The sequence below is a fragment of the Equus quagga genome, unplaced genomic scaffold (genome assembly GCF_021613505.1).
Source record: "Equus quagga isolate Etosha38 unplaced genomic scaffold, UCLA_HA_Equagga_1.0 HiC_scaffold_118_RagTag, whole genome shotgun sequence".
Lineage (NCBI taxonomy): Eukaryota > Metazoa > Chordata > Mammalia > Perissodactyla > Equidae > Equus > Equus quagga.
The window spans coordinates 139,970-148,487 of NW_025792290.1; positions in this window are offsets into that span (position 1 = coordinate 139,970).

Genomic DNA, 8,518 nt, shown 5'->3' on the forward strand with positions numbered 1-8,518 from the left:
TGAGCAAAAACTCTATTTATAAATTTGGAGAGATGGTTAAATTGTTATATATTGCACGACGCTTGGCTATTGCCTAATACTTGGAGTTACTCAATAGATGTAGCAGCTGCTATTATTATTATTGTGCATGTTTCAGTTTTTGCTCAACTGAAACAGTTGAAACAGTTCCATTTTTGCTCAGGAATGTAGTCACCTGTGTCTGTTAGTTATTTTCTCAGCTCCCTGGGCTTCACTTCATTTTGTTTGCTTTTTCAAAAGAATGTCCTTTAAATGACCATGGTTATTAAGGCCAAGGAGCCTTATCATTTCAACAAAGTTTGTGTGAAAAACACCCCAATTAGCTACTGGTGCTTTGGCTTTGAAGAGTCTCGTTGTTTCAGTGCAGAGATTCAGGAAGGACTGCTTTAGTCACAGAGGCTCCTAGCACTCAGCTGGACTCCTGACAGCTGGTGATTGGCTGGCCCTGGTCTCGTCCTGCCATGAGCAGGATTCAAGTGGGGCTGCATGGCCTCATATTCATACAGCCTCATCAAAATCACTTAGGTTTTTGTCTCAGCTACTGCCTTATTGCATGCAGAGAATGGAGAACTGGAGACATAATCCCGAATAGGAAAACAGGAACACCCAAGATTTTTTCTCTTGGACTCACCAAAGAAGAGATGAGAATTGCTAGAGGACAGAGCAGGAAATTAAATTCTGAGGTCCAGGAGGACAGTAATTTTGCCTGTTTGGTTTGTCACACTGTTTGTAGAGTCTGGCCTAGTATTAGGTTCTCACTAAATATTTGCTAAATTTCAGTTTTACATTACTGTTTGTCAGGCACCATATAAGTGTGCCCCTTCACCCTTTGTGCCCACCCCTCAACCCACGTCCCCCTGGTAACCATTAAACAGTTCTCTTTGTCCATGTGTTTGTTTCTCTTTCATGTATGAGCAAAATCATATGCTTTTTGTATTTCTCTGTTCGGCCTATTTCACTTCACATGATACCCTCAACGTCCATTCGTGTTGTTGCAAATGGGATGATTTTGTCCTTTTAATGACTGAGTAGTATTCCATTGTGTATATATATACATACATATATATACCACATCTTCTTTATCTAATCATCAGTCTATGGACAGTTGGGTTGCTTCCAGGTCTTGGCTATTCTGAATAATGCTGCAACAGATATAGGGATGCATAAGCCTCTTGGAATGGTTGATTTCATGCTCTTTGGATAAATACCCAATAGTGGGATAGCTGGGTCATATGGTTTTCTTAGTTTTAATTTTCTGAGAGATCTCCATATTGTTTCCCATAGTGACTTCACCATTTTGCATTCCCACTAGCAGTGGATGAAGATTCCTTTTCTCTACAACCTCTCCAACACTAGCTATTTTTGTGTTGGTGATTATAGCCATTCTTACAGGTGTACAGTGATATATTAGTGTAGTTTTGATTTGTATTTCCTTGATGGTTAGTGATGTTAAACATCTTTTCAGGTACCTATTAGTCATCTGTGTATCACCTTTGTAGAAATGTTTGTTCATATCTTCTGCCCATTTTTTCATGGGGTTTTTTTGTTGTTGTTGCTGTGCGAGTTCTTTATATACTATGGAATTTAACCCCTTGCCAGATATATGATTTGCAAATATTATCTCCCTGTTGGTGGTTTGACTTTATCTTATCAGCATGGTGAGAAAAACCCTGGCTTTTTAGGTGTCTCAATTCGAGATATTTTTAAAAGGTCAATCTAAAAACACTACGGAGGATAAATCAGACAGTAGATGGAAGGCTAGGAGATTAGCTGGTAAATATCCTTAAGAAGAGATTATAGAAGGAAAATAAGGGTGAATGAGGGTGTCAAAGAGAAACCCTCAATGTTTACTTTTATTAGGTATGACTCTCTCAATAAACTATTTTCCTGGGAGGATAATTTTCAAAAGGTCACATACCATTATTAAAAACCTTTAGTGGATCTTTCATTATTTATAGGATCATTTCTAAACCAATTAGCCTGGCAGCCAAAATTTTGGCCCCACTCTATCTTTTACTTCTCCCAAACATATTCTCTACTTCAGAAGAAGCAACTTACCAAACACCTTACATGACACCTCTGTAGAACCCAGCTTACTCATGATTCTTATGCTTGCTGTCTCTTTCATTTCTCCAAGGTCCAGCTCAGATAGTTTCTTCTCTGAGAAGCTTTTCACAATCACTTAGGCTGGAAGTGACCTATTTCTCCCATGATTCAATAAATTGAACTAGACTCCTGAAAGAAGTATCTCTATCAGTACTATCAGTAATGACTCCATGAGTTGAAAGACAAGCACAAATCAAATTGATTTAAGAAAAAATGAAACGTATTTCCCCCAAAATTAAGTTAAAAAGGTAATTCATTAGCTCAAAAAAAAAAAAGTCCAGAACTACACATGCCTTTAAGCACAACTAGATCTAATAGGCTAAAGTCAATTTTTCAAGACCTGGTCCTTGTCATTTTTCCTCAACCTTCAACTTGGTTCTTCTCCATATTGCCCTCATTCTCAGCCATATTAATTCCTTGGTAAATGCAAGCAGTTTGAGCTTTAAATCCATATAAAGTGCATCACTTTACCAATAGTGCCAAAAAAGGGACGCAGATTGACTCTCACTCTATGGCTCCAGGAAGAGAGAAACCAGGTTCAGAGACCTGGATCTTGAACCCCACTCATGACTTGAGCCCAAGAAGTCATGAATCCACCTGATGAGGTTAACTCCCTAGAGTCACACCATGTCAATCCAGGAGAGGTAGTTACCCAAAGGAAAATGTGTGAGTACTATTGCCAGTGGAACAAAGAATGAAACAACAGATGTCTGACTCTATAGAAAATACAAAGAAGAAAATAAATGACCATTAATTCTACCACACAGAGATGGTCATCTTGCTTTTAGATAGGGCATCATATTCACACCTATGCACAGGGACACTTATACGTACATATATATGCAGATATGTATGTATGTCTTTTTAATAAAAATGAGCCAATTAAATGACATATGCTATTTTGTTTCCTGGTTTTATTTACTTAAAATATTTTTCTTTATCATTTCCTCTCTGTAAAATATTCTTTGAAAGTACCACTTTAAACAGCTACATAATTTTCCACGCTAAGGATGTAACATGCTTTATTTTTCAATATACCTATTATTGATTAGGTGATTCTTATTTCCATTATTAATAATGAAGTCAGGAAATCCCTTTAGATAAGTATATATCCGCACTATTTCTATAGGAGAAATGTCTTTAATGGGAAGTGCTCTGTCAAAGTGTTTGACTATTTTTAAGTTACTCATACCTTTTATCAAATATCCTTTGAGAATTTATGCTCATTTGTCTCATTAAAAATTTAATAATTTCATCCTTATTAGAATTTCAATGACATTTTTCACCAAAATAGAAAAAAGAATTCTAAAATTTATGTGGAGCAACAAAAGACCCTAAAGAGTCAAAGCAATCTGAGAAAAAAGAAAAAAGCTAGAGGCATCACAATCCTTGATTTCAAAGTATGCTACAGAGCTATAGTAATCAGAACAGCATGATACTGGCAGAAAAACTGACACACTGATTAATGGAACAGAATTGAGAGCCCAGAAATAAACCCATACATATGTGAATAGCTAATTTTCAACAAAGGAGTCAAGGACATCCAATGGAGAAAGTCTCTTCAATAAATGGTGTTGGGAAAACTGGAGAGCCCCACGAAAAAGATTGAAAGTAGACCATTAACTTACACCATGCACAAAAATTAACTGAAAATGGTTTAAGGACTTGAGTGGAAGACCTAAACCCATAAAACTCCTAGAAGAAAACATACGCAGTATGTTCTTTGACATTGATCTTAGCAGGATCTTGTTGAATATCAAGTGTCCTCAGGCAAGGGAAACAAAAGAAAAAATAAACAAATGAGACTATGTCAAACTAAAAAGCTTCTACGTAGCCAAGGAAATCATTAACAAAAGGAAAAGGCAACTTACCAACAGGGAGAAGATATTTGCAATTCATATATTTCATAAAGAGTTAATAACCAAATGTCTAGAGACTTCATACAACTCAACAGTAAAAAAACACAACAGAAAACAAAACCCCAAAAAATCACAATTAAAGTTGTTTCATTCTAAACTGACATTTTTCCAAAGAAGATATAAAGATGGCCAACAGGTACAAGAAAAGATGTTCAACAAAACTAATTATTAGGGAAAGACAAATCAAAACATGGTGATATCACCCCACACCTAGTAGAAGCGTTGTTAAGAACAGAAGAAATAAGCATTGGAGAGGAAGTGGAGAAAAGGGAACCTTTGTACATCGCTGGTGGGAATGCAAAATGGTGTAGTCACTATATAAAACAGTTTGGAGAGCTCTCAAAAAATCAAAAATAAAACTACCATATGATCCAGCTCTTCCACGTCTGTGTGTTTCTCCGAAAAACATGAAAAGACTAATTCAAAAAGATATATGCACCCCTTTGTTCATTATGGCATTATTCACAAGGGGTACCTTCTGGATTAAACACTCAAGATGGTACATATATTCAGCTAACATTTATGGAGTGTCTACTCTTGGTTATGTCTTTCACATCTGTTATTTTGTTTTTTCTTCACAATAGACAGCTAGGTATTTTCACTCCCATCTTACAGATGAGGAAATTGAAGGTCTGAGAGGTAAAACACCTCATTCTGGATCTTAGAGCAAGGGACTGAAGTGTGATGTGATCCCTGGTCTATATGAATCCAAGGTGCTCTGTTAACTTTACCATAGGTAACTTAATATGGATAGTGTTAAATTACTCATGCCAAGTGTATTTGGGTGACATGGGATTTGTCAATCATTGCAATTGGTTGCAAGAGTTCTTATTTTGCCCCTTCTTTGCTTTAGTAATTCCAAGTTGGTAAATGGAATTCCCCTCGGCAAAGATGGAACATGTTTCTCAGGAAGGCTTTCTGAAAGGCTAAAGGGAGAAATATTGAGACATAGTGTTCATTAGTTTATTTACTTAAATATTTGCCAAGATCCTTTGACAAGCTGGATGTTGAGGATACCAATAAGAACAAGACAAAATGCTAACTCTCAAGAGTCTTGGTTCAAGGTGAGAGAGAAACATTTATAGGATGTTATGATAACACAGAAAGAGAGGGCCCAACACTGTCTTTGGGAATTGAGGGAAGCCTTGATGGAGGAGACGCTAAGCTGAGCTTAGAAGAAAGAAAGGGCCCCGGAAAAGACTTTTTGGAAATGGAGATTCCTAAAAGAAAGATGTGTCCTGCAAAGCTGATACTGGGACATGATCACTGCCTTCTAGCCTAATCTAACTTTCAGGGATGGTCCTAAGACCAGGGGCTTCCTTCACACGGAGATGAAAGGCAAGTAGAGAAATAGGCTATGACACAGCCTATTTTCTTGCTCTCTATCCAACCCCTAATAGAAGCTTCTTTGTATTTCCTGGACCATGAACTCATTTTCCTTTGTCTTACATAACTGCAAGTCCATTAAAAAATGTTTCATTCAATATCCTCAAGCTACCTTCCTTTCTTTTCCTTCACTCTTGCCAAATTCTTGAAAGAATAGTCTTTAGGTATTGCTACCGTTCCAAAGAACCCACTGAATTCCATGTAAACTGGCTACTACCCCACTACCACAGAAACTTCTCCCCTGGGTTACCATGACTGCTTAGCTGCTCAATTTTCAACCTCCTGCTCAGTATTCAACCTCTTCATCTCTGTGTAGCCTCTGGCCCAGTTAACTTCTACTCTTTCCTCTCCTGGCTTTTGGATACAGAACTCTCTTGGTTCTTGGCCTGCTCCAATCATTTTTGATTTTCTCCTCTCATCAGGTCAGCATTTCCTAAGATTCTGCTTCCTTTGCATGTAGCTTCTCTCCTTGTACAACAGTGTTGACTCTCATTACCTCACCACAAGGGTGTCCCAACATCTCTACCTTCAGTTCTGATCTTTTACTGTGACTCTAAAGCATATCTGGTACTCTAGTAAAACCTATGGAATTCTTCTAGGAAAGACTTTTTAAACACGCAAAACAAAACATATAATACTATTAAAAAGTTCAAGTATACTAAACTTATGACTAAAGGTCTGAGGATCTATCTGCTTTGTCTAATATGACATTCTGCTGTGATGGCAATGATCTATATCTGTGCTGTGCAAGACAGTAGGCCCTAGCTACTTGTGCCTATTGAGGATTTGGAATGTGGCTAGTGTAGATATGTGATTACTCGGATTACATTTTTAATTGCATTTAGTTAATTCAAATTTAAACATAAATAGTGATATGTGGCTAGTGCATTGGATAAGTGCAGATTTAAATATTTCCTCATACCCGCTAGATAACAGCAAATTATACTCAATCTGACTCAAATCTAATTGACTCCTCTTTTAAAACAGCTTCTTCTCTGACATCTTCTTGTACTATTAATGCTTTATTCATCACCAGGAATCAAAATCTCTCTCATCTTTAATTCCACCCTCTTACATGCCATTTTCTTCTAAAAATAGAAAACATTTATTAAATATTCACTATGTCTGAGCAATGTTAACTGCTTTCTATACATTATCAGTTTTCCCAAAAAGTATGATGTAGGAACTATTTCTTGTTACAACTTGTAACAGACTGGAGAGGTTAAATAACTTCCCTTGTATGAAATCATACTCCTATCATTAACTGGCAGATCCAGTTGTTTCCAGATTTGTTAAAAGTACTAATTTTTCACATAAGGTCAACCAGACTCACTAAGAAGTCAGGTTCTTGACACTTGGCTGAAATTCGTTGATCTCAGAATCATACTGTGAGTTATCACACGGTGACCTGAAGCTCCAAGTAGCAGTAACTTTTGTTCTATGAAATAAAAACTGGTTGGCTGGCCCTCTGACTGAGTGGCTAAGTTTGCATGTTCTGCTTCGGTGGCCCAGAGTTTTGCTGGTTCGGATCCTTGGCGCAGACATGGCACCACTAGTGAAGCCATGTTGAGGTGGCATCCCACATAACACAACCAGAGGCACTCACAACTAGAATATACAACTATGTACTGGGGGGTTTGGGGGAGAAGAAGAAGGGAAAAAAAGAAGATTGGCAGCAGTTGTTAGCTCAGGTGCCAATCTTAAGAAATGAAGAAAGACAAACTGGGAACAGAAATTTACCTTTCCAATAAAATGATATTTACTGACAGAATGTTTGATTGAGCAGTCTCTACTTGTTGAGGTATAAAAATAAATTGTTTTATTTTCTGTAATAACTGCTACCTACTGTGCTCTTTGGGATGGCTCTTTCCAGGTGGGCAGTAAAGTCATTAATATGATTGCAGTTAGATACCTTAGCTGTACAGTCATTTTAGTGTATTAAAATAATCCCAATGGGCTATTAAGATACAGCAGTTTTCATTTGCAACATCAGTCTCACAAGTGGATCTCACATGCATTGCTGATGGGAAAGTAAAATGGTACAGATCCTTTAGCACATCCTTATAAAGCTTCATGTACACTTATCACATGAATGATGCAGCAACTGCACTCCTAGGTATTTGTTCTACAGAAATGAAAACTTATGTTCACATAGAAGCCTGAAGACAAAAGTTAATAGCAGCTTTATTATACTTTTATTTTTTTAAAGATTGGCCCCTGAGCTAACAACTGTTGTCAACCTTTTATTTTCTTTTCTGCTATTTTTCCCCAAATCCCCCCAGTAAATAGTTGTATATTTTAGTTGTAGGTCATTCTACCACCAACTTTGTCTCTCTGCCTGACTCTCTTTGTGGCTTATAGGATTCCTCTTCTCTACTGAAGGGGCTGTAATTGCCAACTTTTACCAGGCCATGCCACCACATTAGCTTAAGTAAAAACAAAATCTTTGTAAATATAGTGAATATGGAGGAAAGTAATACATGTTTCGGGCCCATCTCCTCCAAAAAGCCTTCCCCACCTGCTATATCCCTTAGAGATCTTTCCCTTTTACCCCTCTGGTATCTGTACTTTGCTCCATTCATTTGGCATATAGTCAGGAAGCCTTGGATTGCTAATTCTCTAACGAAATATGTCTAGCGTACCAACTCAAATAAAGATCTAGAATGTCAAATGAGCTAACAGGAATAAACCTGAGAGGGCCTAGAATTCAACTATTTAACAGGTGAAGTATAGAGATATTGGGAGTCACTCAATGTCATATATGGAATAAGTGCTCGACCCAGGGCATACTCTACTTCTATAATCCAGGGTTAGTGACCTTTTAGTAAAAGTATTTCCCAAAGGTAAGGGTGTTTGATAAGCCATATAGCATGGTAGTTAAGCGTTAAGTATGGAGCCAGATAGATGTGGGTTCAGATTTCAGTTCCACAATTGAACAGGCTATGAGACCTTGGGGAAAATCTGTCACCTCTCTGAACGTTATCTATAAAATGGAGGTTATGATAGAATTTAATTCATAGAAATATTGGTGAGAATTAAATTCAAATAATGTATTTAAAATGTTTAGCACAGTGCTTGCCCCACAGCAA